This window comes from Lissotriton vulgaris, chromosome 9 (assembly GCF_964263255.1).
Source record: "Lissotriton vulgaris chromosome 9, aLisVul1.2, whole genome shotgun sequence".
Taxonomy (NCBI): domain Eukaryota; kingdom Metazoa; phylum Chordata; class Amphibia; order Caudata; family Salamandridae; genus Lissotriton; species Lissotriton vulgaris.
Genome location: NC_141697.1, coordinates 1,074,941,805 through 1,074,955,743, shown reverse-complemented (window position 1 = coordinate 1,074,955,743; position 13,939 = coordinate 1,074,941,805). Strand labels below are relative to the sequence as shown.

Here is a 13,939-nt window from a genome sequence, read left to right as displayed (position 1 = left end):
GAATTCACAAAAAAAGTGTATTTCTTTACATGGGGAAGCATTTTACCTCCGTACATCAAAGTAATGCTCTGCACTGAAACGTATTTATCAGAAGTGAGACTTTTTAAACGTGCACTGTGAAATATTCCTTCCCTGTCCTCGTGACAATGCGCAAAGGCGAGGCGCGGTCCCACTCTCAACTCTCTCTCAAAACAAAGACCTACATTTACCCGAGATCGCAGGAAGAGAAGTGGGATCCTGCAGCCTCCTATAATAAATAAGACCTACATTCAAGCCACGCTTTAGAGAGATGTAACACCGCTTTTCAAAAGGAACCCTGCGTTTCATTTTAATATCGACGACAATACACCCGCTACCTTTTACTGTGCCGTGACTGCAACACCTAACATACACACACTGCTGCAGCACAGGAAACACTCACTCTTACCTCCAGGTCTAGCTGAAGGCCGGATACTGAAGGATAACTTCCTGTTTAGAAAAGAAGGACAGAGAAAAGGGACTAAAGTATACACAGTGTGATCGAGATGCCCTCGTGGGCACCATGGTAACCGCCAATCGGTGCCAATAAAACTAGACTGCTAACTTTTTGTCGCGAGCTCGACCCGAAGGTATTGGAGCGCTTTATATGAGCACCGTATTTACATTACACATTCAGGCAGAGGGAGATTAAGTGATTTGCTCAGAATCACAGGATTTGGACGCAACCGTGAGGCTCGAACCCTGTTTTCCAGCACCAGCGTCAGGCGTTTATGCAGACGGACTTACCTCTCAGAATATGCCCCCACTGTCCTCTTTGCTTCGGGACACACCAGCTTCCAATCTCTTGATTTCTATTGTATTCAGAGTTAAACATTGGAGGTCTTTTTCAGTCAGTGATTTTAACTCTTGGCTTTAGAAGAAATGCGTCCAATTTTTTTTGTGTTTAACTTTTGAAGTCTTTTGGCTTTAGTATCATTTTGTTCAGTTTTAATATAACATCCCCATATCATGGATCAGGCCCACAGTAATTATGCAACAACTGAGGATCAAATTATGTGGCAGGATTGTACTTACTACCATTCTTTTGTGAATTTAGAGTTTTTCTGTTTGTATCTTTTATGTAACTCATGTACTACGAAGTCCTTATGTAATGTAACTGGTCCTTTTGTAAAGCGCTCTGACACCTTTGGGTAAAGTTCGCGCTATATAAAATCACCTTGAATAAATAGAAAATAAATAAAAATAAATTGATTAAATAATGCGCTGAGGAAATGTCTTAAACTGAAATTTGAGTTTAGGTTCTCCAGATTGGTTGAAAGATTATAGCTAACAAGAAATTACCAACAGTATGTTTACATAACTGTTTCACAATGAATTTCTTATTTATCAGTCAAAATAAACTTGAATCTACGCTGATGTATTTTCATGAGTATAATTGTAACAAGCATTGGCAAAGCTAATAGGTGTCAATGTTTTGTAACCGTGGTGTACAGCAGCGTGGCTGTAGCTTACTCTGGGAGCCAAGTGTTGCACAAATATGTTACACATTGCCTCTAAGTTAAGCCTGGCTGCTCTGTGCCAAGCTACCAGAAAGTTGAGCACTGGTTCATTTAGGATTGGCTTGTACCTCACCCGAGAAGAATTGTGGTTGCTGCTTGAAAATGTTTTCACCCCCTCAACCAGCATCCTAATTTCTTACACTCCAGAAGAGGGAAAAAGGTACGTAGAGGAAGGATGCCTATGGTAGCTGACAAATGAGAAACAAGCAAATGACACTGCCACTGAAGCCAACCATTGGTAAACAATGGTTGGCCTCTAAACCACCATAAGGTAACAAGACTTGTCCCTAGATACAGCGTGTGGGCTGCCTAAGGTAAGACCTAATAGGAGGACATCAAAGGAGAATATGGAGAATATCTCTTTAGGAGATGGTGTCCACTCATTTGGGCACAAAACTACTTATTTTAAACATACACAAAAGATTAGCAAAAGCAGTGTAGGCCTTACTTGCACAAGTGTATCGTACCAAATATCATCAGTGATCCCACGCTCAAGTTTTCATGGCCCCACTGCCTAGAAGCCACAACTATTCAATTGACACCATAACAATTAGAAAAGGGGCGTCCACTATATTGTTTTGTTTCCGGACAAAATTCAGGCAATCCAATGTTAACAAATATAACAATGATGAACAAAAAATGAGATTAAGCTGTCAGGAATCTTAAGAATGCGTCCAGTATCCAACTTTTATTGATTTCTCAATGCATGAAATTTTCCTGTCATCCTAGCTCCCAAGAACGGATTTCATCCTCTATGGCTTCATCAGGGCTGTAAATCAAAGTAAAAGATATATACATCACCCATATGTAATGCCTAGTTGACATTATTACAAAAACATTTATACACATCTATAAAATCACCCATAGTGCCTTCCGCACCGCATGACTCCACAAATATTAATGACATCTATCTTTTTAACATATATTTTTTTAATTTTCCACTTTTGTCATCATTAATGCAATATGTACATAGCCCTACACACCACGATTCCCTGCCTATTAAAACAATGTAATAGAATTTCTATTAAACCTTTCAAGGACTTTTTTTTGCCTTTTTTAACATTTTATTTTATATTACAAAAATACCCTACCTACATTTGTCAAATCTAAATGTCAATCTGTTATCAAAAGCTTCCCATTAAAAAAATCCAGATTAAAAACTATTGCACATAACCATTATTGAATTTCAACTCACTTGTGCTTTCCAAACTTGTGTGAGTTTTAAATAGCAAGAATTATTGTCTCCTTTTTCAGTGTCTTCATGGGTAATAAAAAATCCCTTTTTAGGTGGTGTAGTACCCCCTAAATCACCTACAATTAAACATGGCAATAAACAGCATAATATAAATTATCTTCCTCCCAAAATCACATTTAATGGTCTGTATCTCATTGAAAAGTAGTTCTTAGTCCCCCTAAAGTTCCGCTATCCAGGCCTTTAATCAACAAATTCTTCATGCTCCATTTCAGTCCGCTAATCCTATGGCAATCTTCATATTTAACCACTACCAATCTAGGTGCAGAATCCACATTCCATTTCACCTCCTTTGCCACTGATGATAACTATTCTGTAAATCACCTAACAGTCTACCTCAATCTAGTGTATCTATGCGCTTGACGTCCCATATCACTCACCTTCCTCTGTAAGTCAGGGTTCTAGTGTCGCGGAAAAATGCCTCTAACCCTTACTACTGGGCCTCCCTGATTTAAAGAATAGGGCCAACCAATCCACACTCAATATGCCTCCGTGTCCTAGCACTTCACCAATCACTGTGCTTCCTGACCAGACCAATGCTAAACATATCCATCATTTTTATATTTGTTAACATTGTATTGCCTGACTTTGGACTGGAAACAAAACAATATAGTGGATGCTTCTTTTCTAATTGTTATGGTACTGATTTTAAACATCTTGACCATTAGTAATTATCACCCACCCTGCTTAATGAGCCCTTTGGTGCAATATAATGGAAGACTAACAATGTGCCACAATTAAGCAGAAGGATTAAAATGGTATTCCTTGTCTTGCAAAATCTTCATAATTGCACATTTTAAAATCAATGTGGCTATGAGGCAAGCGAAGGGCTAGAGATCATGAATAGTCTGACATGTGGAGGATTCTCTTACCAATCATCTGTTTCCGTTTTAGGCCCTGGTTATGAGTTAGGCACAGTGGTAATTACTGCATGCAGGGGTAAATAGCGCATGACTTTAACGAACCATCTTATCACAGGTTAAAAACGCAAAAAAACGCATGTGTCATTTAGCACATGTGCTAAATGCTGCTTGTCTGTATTCCATGTGTGCTGTTTAACGCATGTGCTATTTACCGTTTGTGATATTTACCACATGCAACAAAATAATGCATGTGGTAAACGATACCCGATCACAATTATGACAGGTCATTGAAAATGCAGTGGAAAATACCACATTAAAATACTTCTGGTCAAAAACATATTGTAAAAAATCAAGACCAACACAATCTAGCTAAAAGTAGTACATGCACTGCATGAGCTGAAAAAAATAAAATTTCACACAAACCTGCACACAGGCACAGACCGACTTAAACAGACCTGAACAGGTGAAGCTCTCACACGTTGATTGCAGCAACTCGCACTAACATTCTGCAATACTCCACCATAGCTGCTGCGCTGCTAGGACACTTTCTCCTGCTATAGCATGAAAAATGGGACCCCCTCAAAAAGATAAGTTGCGACCAAGGAACAGAGGGGAGAAAGGAGATTTATTCTAGAAAATTGTTCCTTCTGTGGTCATAAGAATCAGATAAGCAAAATACGTCTAATAATTTAAGAGTGGTGACAGAATTAATTAACAATGTTTACTTTACCATGGTTTTTATTTTCATTTAATGTGATTTTTTCATTTCATTTTGAAAAAAATGAAATGAAAAAATCACATTAAATGAAAATAAAAACCATGGTAAAGTAAACATTGTTAATTAATTCTGTCACCACTCTTAAATTATTAGACGTATTTTGCTTATCTGATTCTTATGACCACAGAAGGAACAATTTTCTAGAATAAATCACTTTCTCCTGCTATGCCAGATCCATGTTCTGCTGCAACAAACCTCACAGAAAGAACAATTGATGGACAGAATGCTGCACAATGTCAAACATTCACCACAGTACAGAGATCTTGGCCTAAATCCATAATTGCTTTGCTCCCCATGCCATTCCATTTCAGACCTAGCCATATGCAAATCAGTCTTGACCCTGTTCCCCATGGGATCAGTCCAGCCAGAACTGCCGGCCAGGTCCTCCCTAGACTCCCAAATAAGCATCCTGGGACTGGTTTCAGGGCATCACCCCATATCAGCCAGGCTAGCTTGACTCCAGTGGCATAGAGAACATGGGACCCACGTCTGGGCATACCTGTCCCACTCGAGGTGACAAAAGGCATACTGTGCCACTGGATTCAAGCTAGCCTGGCTGATATGGGGTGATGCCCCAAAACTGGTCCCAGGAAGCTTGTTTTCGGTCCAGGGAGGACCATGCTAGGCAGTTCGGGCTGGACTGTTCCCATGAGGCACATGTATAAAGAAGGGGGACCCCCAAAATGATATAGGCAGGAGGACTGGGGAAATAATAAACAGCCAAGAAAGAGAGAATTCCTGCCAGGAGAATAAAAATAAGACCCTGGTAGAGGATCCTAGAATATATACATGGACATAGGAGCAACCAGGAGCAAAATCAATACTTCAAATCCAAGAATACATATAGTATTATATTTTCAAAAACATTTCTTTATTCAAATATAGACATAATAAATATCAGATCACTTCACGATTCTTTTACTTAAAAACAACAAGTACATATATCTCATATAATCAAGTCCCACACACACAATTCATACCCGTCAATCAAACCGCCAAACATTCCACAATAAGACACAACTCAAACATCACACGCATAGATAGATTCAATGGAACATAAGCGCCACACAATGATAGGATGACAAAGTGACAATCAATCATCAATGGGGGAAGAGATGTAGATGGAACCAATACAGCTGCCCCGCTTGTACAGTGTCCGATGGGGCCCTTAGAGCTCAGGCCCCCCTCGCACTGCGCGGGGGTAAGGGGCTAATGTTACGCCACTTCTGTTGCCATAGGTCTGATCTGGTCTGTTTGTTATGAAAAGTTATGATAAACACTTTATACTTGACATATTGATTATGAAAAACATGTATTAAAATCAGTAGGCATTTTAGGGTGAATTATTTCTCTGTATTAAAGCTCTGCGTTACTACAAATCTCCATGCAGTGTTATTGGGTCGCTAGCTTACCACTCATTTCATCTGCAGTGGGCTACATCCCACGTGGCCACTTCGAGTAAACCAGAGGCAGGGATGTGGAATTCCTATAGCCCGATGCCCAGGACATCTTGTTTAGGGTCAAGGGCAACACATTTTAATGTGTATTTTGTCCTTGGGACAAGTAGGCCTAACCCCTTACAGCACAAACTCTTTGGCTGCCAGTTTACAGTAACACATTATGGATCAGGGAAGAGCAATGTTTGCAGTTGAGGTAATATTTGTTTCCAAGTGTTAAATGCTGTTCAAACTTGTTTTTATGGTTCATTAATGCAAAGCCTTTATTAGGGTGAGCGCTCCAAGTAAATGTTGTAATCTCGGACTGTACTCTGACAGTGGTTCCAGTATTAAAATGTCTACATAGGTTTTCAAAGTTTAGCAATATGATGCTATGTATAATGCTCCCAGAATGCTCTCTGATTAGATGGAAATATTTGCAGAGGCTTGAAAGCAAGCTTGAGGAGTCTTTACTTTCAAAACGAAATGTTCACAAATAAATGCAAGTTGGAAAAAAACATTTGGCTAAACCACTGTAACATTTTAAGTACCATTTCTTTGTAACATCATTTAGTAAAATTTGTTGATGTATGCTAGCATATACCAAAGATATTCATAATGGAAATCAGTGTAACCAGTTTTAATAAGATTGTGAGAAACATAAAAATAAACATGCTTTGGCAAAGCCTGAAGGTCTGAAAATGATGGTCAACGTTTTGGTTTTGTTAATGTCGACTTGGTTTGGCATGTTTTTTGTAAAACCAAATTGGTGTGGGAGCTGCCTGGCCGTCACCATTATAACAAACATTGGCAAAATCAAAAAAAGTTTTTGGCCTCAAAAAGCACACAGTAGTTTCTGGCACTGAACAAAAATACTTTGTGTGCCAATGTGCTCCTTGTGAAAGAGCAGAATGCTGTCACTCACAGTGAAGCCAGCTGATAGAGACAGCATTTTAAAAAAATGCAAAAGGCCATGGTTAACGCCAGACCTAATTAGGGGCCCAATTAATAAAGAAAGTCTCAAAAGTGCACCCATGGTATATGTCCTTGTATTACGTGCAGATATACAACTTCTGTGAATTCACAAAAAGTTACAGAAGTAGGCCAAGAAATAGTACTCCTAGAAAATATTTGTGAACTGCATTTTAGCACGAGCAAATATGCATGTGTGGATGTGCTCATGCGAAAATCTGAGTGTTTGCAAATTCACTTTCCCTCCAACCACTTTCCCAACCCTGGAATAATCTGCCATGGTCAGGAGTTAAGTTCCAACCTTTCTCAGTATAGGAAAAGATTAGAGAAGAGTTGGTGAACATCTTTACAACGTGCAAATTAGTAGGTTTGCAAAGACTCAAAAGGGCATTCCAACCCTGGAACTATTTCTTACCACTACCTTCAGTCCCAGTATGTAGATCTGCGGACATGTGTCAACATAAGGGAATGGCTAGTATTCAAACCCTACCATGGCATGAGCCTGATATAATCAGAGAGGCTATATCAGAGATCTTATATAATGAGATTGCTGCCATAATTTGTTGCCCCATTACATGACACAAAACGGACAAGTGGATTTTGTTACAGGACAAGTAGATTTGTGGAGCAACCTGCCCCACGGACAAGTATACATTTTTATTAAATTCCACACCCCTGCAGAGGACAATTATTGAATGCTGTTGCCTATGGTGTATCATTGTTTTTTCATTCCAAGATGGCATCTAATTGGTTTTAAATACGGTGACCATGCTTGAGCTTTAAAAGAACAATAGTCTATTTGCAAAAACTTGGCAGATGGACAACTGCTACTCTGTTTATCTTTGTTATTGCAAACAATTGCAAATGTATGCCCGTGTTTAGACAACAGCAGGTTTTCCTTTTTCTTTTTTTATACACTTTTTTAACTATTCATCAGCCTTAAAGGTGTAGTAACCAAGGGTAAAAAAGAAAAAGGGCACAATCACATTGGTAGATGTACAGTGTAGAGACAATCAAAGCAAGTTAAAAGTCAGAACAATCGTAGGAAAACATTTATCCAGGGGTCACGAACAATAGACGATATCCGACGTCCTCCTACATGCACAAGTCGGTGGGGGTGTGCTCTCGCAATACCCCGGTCTGCGTAACAAGTCCGACATGGTGAGCACCACCTCCCCAGTAGAACAATGACGTTGCATATTAGTTTAAGGGGCAGTCAACCTGTATCAAATTTGCCAAACCGATCATGAAAAATCACTGGCAACTTTTCCATATCGTAGATATTTCAAAGCTTGCCCGCCATATATTTATGGGAGGCATAATTTATTCCTTCTGAAATTGAGCAAACATACCTGCCAGCAACAGTCAGAATATTGATTTGCCAATGGGGGATGTTAGACCGTAGGGGTTCCAACGGCACTACAAGAGGCTGTGAGGACAATAAGATGCCTGTTACCAATATTCCATAGGAATACGACCACCACATATGAATCATAGATCCCCTATTTACTCTCTCCACACACTTTCAAGCAGAGCTTTGAACTCCCATATATTGTGTGCAATCCTGTGGGGGACAGATAATACCGGATTAACAGTTTGTATACATTCTCTTTATGTTGCATCATCTCGTACCTCTTTTTACTACACCAATCCCTCTAAATCCTTCCCTCTGACTCTTCCCCTCCACATCCCTTTGACTAATCCCAAGCCTCCTCTTACTGCTGTGACCTCCCCCCAAAAATCCTTCCCTCTCCTATCCCGCCACGATCCTTTTCAATCCAAATAACAGACTAACATGCCCACTCATATTTCACTATACAAATCCTTTATGGGTTCCAGAGTAGTGTGCTACTCTCCGAAAAAGCACTTCAACACCTCATCAGGAGTAGCAAGCTTTATATAAATGCAAACCTTTTCCCTCTTCTAACCCTCCACTACCCTTCTCAATCCAAATAACTGACTAACATATCCACCACTCAAATTTCTTTTATATTTCACTACACTAATTCAATACTAATTCTGTATGGGTTCCGGAGTAGCGTGCTACTCACCAAAAAAGCACTTCAACAACCCATCAGGGGTAACAAGCACTATATAAATGCAAACCTTTTACCCTCTTCTATCCCTCCGCTATCCTTCTCAATCCAAACAACTGACTAATATCAATCACTCAAATTACTTTCGTATTTCACTATACTAATTCATCACTAATCCATTATGGGTTCTGGAGTAGCATGCTACTTGCCAAAAAAGCTCTTCAACACCCCATCAAGGGTAACAAGCGCCATATAAATGCAAACTTTTTTCCCTCTTATATCTCTCCGCTATCCTTCTGAATCCAAATAACTGACTAATATCCACCATTCAAATTACTTTCATATTTCACTATACTAATTCACCACTAATCCTTTATGGGTTCCGGAGTACCGTGCTAGTCACCAAAAAAGTTCTTCAACACCCCGTCAAGGGTAACAAGCGCTATATAAATGCAAACTATTTTCCCTCTTCTATCCCTCCGCTATCCTTCTGAATCCAAACGATTGACTAACATATCCACTGCTCAAAATACTTTCATATTGCACTATACTAATTCAACACTAATCCTTTATGGATTCCGGAGTAGGGTGCTACTTGCCGAAAAAGTGATGTGATGCCTCATCAGGATTAGTAAGCACTATATCAATGCAATTACAATTACAATACAAGACGATCTTGGACACAAATGGATGTGTGAGCGGTACCATATTTTGGCCCAGATCTCCTTTGATACATTAATACCCATGTCTCTCTCTCTTTGGAAAGCGTGCTTCTGTTTCAGTTTAGGTGCCAAGTTAGATATGTGTCATTGGAGACATGTTTTTCCCTTTTGAGTCTATTTATCATAAAACATTTGTTCAAGTACCTGACAGCTATGTCTAGCAATCCATGGGAGCCCGTCCAGTGAAAGAGCCAAGTGAGTCTAAAATTGTGTTCCCTTCCCAAGTTCAAAGTCCTCCTGAACTACATTTCTAGAATTTAATGTTTCATCTGCAAAGAGATCACCAATTAGCAGATGGGTACCCTTATTCAAATGCTTGAAACCTGAGTCAAGGATGACATGCAAGAAGTCTGTGTTTTGTATAATCGGGCACATCGGGAGGGGAAATGTGATAGCGCACGCCCTACTCGTGTTGCGCTGCCAGTAGTCTAGTAATATCTTTGATGTGGTTAAAAAAATGCATGGTGCCAGGCTAGCGCTGAAAGGCTGCCATGAAAGGCAATGCATTGGGATTGGGGTCCCAGTGCAATGCGGGTTTAGCTGCCTCTAAATAGGCCTCGATGTTGGGAAACCCTAACCCTCCCTCTGTTCATTGCCAAACGTCATAGCCTTGTGGACTCTAGATTTGCAGTCCCTCCAGGCAAAAAATAACAACTTCTTTTAGATGTGGGCCTGGGTCTGTCAGTAAAATCATAATGGCAGTGTCTGTGTTACATACAGCAGATCTAATATATCTCCAACCTCCCCCAGTGAGAGAAGTCTTTAAATAAGTTGAGGAGTACTGTGGGGACATAGTACTGGTACAAGTGAAATGTCCTACTGGGAATACAGATGCCCAGGCAGGGGTCTCGCTCCAATGTCCAAGTAGATCCATTAGTCCACAGAACCTCTTTGACTTACGCTGCATTTCATTAAACTCACATCCCAACCAATTGCGTCATTGATTTTAAAGGCACAAGTAGCCCCCAAAAAATGACAATTTCTACTTCAAAGCCAGGATGGATGCTTTTGGAGCAGCGAGAAAGCAGGAGACATCATGGACAAAGCGTTTTTGAATTCTTGGGCGTGTATCCGGAACCCTTTGCTAAGTATATCCGCTTGTATGCCTATGAAGAAGAGGTCCCATTGAAAATGCAAAAATCAGAGCAGACAGGGGCAACCTTGGCTTGCACTCCTGCTAATGAGGATAGTTGGCGATAACTTTGTGTTGATCAAAAGCTTGATAGACAGTGTTTTAAAGTTGGTGAGAATGAAAACCTTCATTTTTGGGCCTAGGCAAGTTCTTTACAATTCTGAGTTATGACTTTGAAAGTCAACTTTGTCAAAAGCCGGGAGAAGGATCATTGACCACTTTAAGCTTTCAGCGGCCTCCATCAGGGCTACTGCAAGACGAGTGCTGTCTGAAGCATGGTGGGTCCTAAGAAACCCCTATTGCTGTGGGGATATCAAGTGCAGCCACACTGTATGCAGGCACAAGACCAACACCTCTGTGAATATCTTTACATCGTTATTGGGGTGGGCATATTGGGGTGAGGCTCCTCTCTGGCTCAGCCAACAGACTGAGATGTGACTACTGCATTATGTCTGCAAGCCACACTGTGGTTAGAAAATGATTAAAGACCCTTGCCTGCAGTTCTGCCAGGTGATCAGCAAACATCTTACAGAAGGGCATGGAAAAACCATCAGGCTCTGGGGTCTTGCGGCCTGGTAAGCGGATCTCTATAGCCGGAGTAAGATTCCAGATAAGATATCTATCGATCTTGATCCGGTGGTTGCTCAGTGAGCACGGTGGATAAAAAGACACAAAGATGTCTTAAACTATAGGCCATAAGCCTGTCCGCCATATCCTCCCTCTCGTAATAGGATTGCCTAACATCGAGCAGCTTTTCAGCCACGTCATGCATATGCTGTTTTTCCAGCACTCCTCGCATCCTACAAAGCTCTCTATAGACTAGGTGTGAACTGTCAGTCTTATGCAAAGATTCCAGATGCGTTCACTGAGTCTCTAGTTCCTGCTTCTTTTGTTTGCCAAGTCTCTTAAATGATCACCCCTAATTACAGATTTACCTGCATCCCACAATACATCCAGGATCACCAGATCATTATTGTTCTATATAAAATATTGGTCAAAGTCTTCTCGTATGACAGGGCCCCTTAATGCCACATTGGTGATCATCCAAGGCCTGCATGTGAGAGGTATTGCCACATACATCTATCTTTTATGGCCTGCAATTAAATTGGCGGGGCGTGGGGGTTGAGACCTACCCATCATGGGCTGTAGAAGTAATATTGCCCACTATAAGGAGTTTTCCTTGCAAGAAATGAATCACCCTGGGGAAAAATCTACATAGAACAAATGTTTCCTTTTATTCGTGGAATATAGGGAGAACAAAGTGAAAGATATACCCACAACATATCTGTATTTGCAATACTTGCCCCCCTTGTCAGAACAGCTTCAGATCAGCTTGAAGTTTAGGCCACAGCTAGGGAGTATGGCTACTCCACCTTGTTTTAGTGGGGTCAGAGGTGTGAAACCAGGATGGAAACCAATAGGAGCGTAAACACAAATTTTTCCTGGATAGCAGATGTTTCTCCTGAAGGAACATTACATCCACATTCTTGCTTCTAAGGCTTTGTAGGGGCGCTTTTTTCTTAACTGGGGAATGTAACGCCTGGACATCCAAAGTAACCAATGGTAAGGGAGGCATGAGTCATTTAAAGCGGCAAAAGGGGCCAAGTGATCCTGGCATGGTGTGGGGGAGGGGTAAGACATGAACACAATCCTGGTCCCCAGTCTTGAATTGTGAAAACTGCCCTCATCCGCCACTTGCCTTAGGGCAAAATGCCTTCACTTAAAACATCACTCCATGTGTGAGAAAGGCCATCCCTGCTAACGACGGGAAATAAACAACAACAAACAAACTTTAAGAACAGGAATGTGGAATTGACATTGTTAAAATGTCTGAAAAGTACAAATGAGCATTGAATGTTATACTCAGTTGTTGCTTAAACAACAAAGCACCAAAAGAATTTCAGGTACCTCTGGGATGTGGTCTCTCTGGGGAATCTCGGCCTCTGTCAGCATTACCAAGTCTAATACTGAGGATCCAAACTGATAGGTTTGGCAGCTGTAGGTGAGCAAGAAGTAGGAGCATAGTTGGAAGGCAAGTGAAGTAGAACTGATCAGGGTCACCCTTCAACTGAAGGAGGGCCTGCACGTACACCTAAAGATCCTTTTTGGAAACCTCTTTTGGGATGCCTCGAATGCAGATGTTATTCCATCTGAAATAATTTTCAATGTCATCACTTTTTCCTTGAAAGTCCATATGCTCGGTATCTAAGGCATTCACTCTGGAAGCTATGTCATCGTACTTGTGGCCATGCATCATAACATCGTTCCCAAAGTGATCTAATCTAGTCCCTGGATGGTTGACCGGATAGGAGGTCATCGGCCTGAGTTGTGCCCACTGTTTCTCCGCCTTCCGAGATTGGGCAGGTTTTTAATTGACAAATATTTTGTTGCATTTCCTTTGGATGACACCTTGTTCAATGAGCTGCGAGGCCACTCCCTCAATAAACAACTAGGCACTCAGCAACTTTAGGAAAAGGAGAGTCGCTTACCCCCAACAATCCAATGACTTTACCAACAAGGGAGCCCTCCCTGAGAAGGCTCATAGGTTCACACTAGAAGCTTGGCAATTCTGTGTGAGTCTAGTGAGAGGTACAGGCCTTTAAAAGAGAAAGGTCCTTAGATTTATTACATTGCCGGGGTAGTTCCTTCCTGAGTGACCATGTGGATGTGGCGTGGAAGGGCACTATCTTACATGGGTTCAATCTCCAGCTGTCGCAGAGGTCCCAGCATGGGGAGGATTAGTGGGCCCTTTGCAATATGGAGGCACACTGCACCTGCTTGCCATACCCGTGCCAGCAATCCTTTATTGTCAGAGAACCTAAACCCATCGATGATACAAAAGGCCCTTTTATTTATAAGCTAGACCTATTGGATTGCCAATGCTTGTTTAACTTTCTAGGAAGGAAATCAAATTAGCATATTTGGCATCATCATAGGAAAAGATGTCAGGCATTTGACATCAATCACACCATAAGTGAAATTATGAAATGAACACAGACGACAGAGCACAAAGCTTTAATAAAGTAGTCTTGTAGCTTATAAAAGTAGCAGGGCAGCAGTCTGAGGTGTTCAACTCCAAATGTGCCAGCAGAAGCAGGAATTTAGTCAATAGACTTCCGTTTTTAAGTACTTTTAAGTAGAATACAGGTGTATTCTGGCTTTCCCCTTCTTAAAATATCCTTCGCTTTAGAGCAAATTATTGGAAAAATT

At 40.9% G+C, this 13,939-nt stretch overlaps 1 protein-coding gene across 2 annotated transcripts in view; it reads right to left on the bottom strand.

The window, feature by feature from the left end:
- Nucleotides 1-471, bottom strand: part of RPP14 (ribonuclease P/MRP subunit p14) — a 117,412-nt gene extending 116,941 nt beyond the window's left edge. Inside the window, exon 1 of one of the 2 annotated variants that reach the window (XM_086939053.1) lies at nucleotides 428-471. The gene's annotated coding sequence lies outside the window, so the exon portion shown is untranslated. Of the gene's footprint in view, nucleotides 1-356 lie in introns of both variants that reach the window. The other variant, XM_086939054.1, reaches the window with a different exon arrangement.
- Nucleotides 472-13,939: the final 13,468 nt, after the last annotated feature.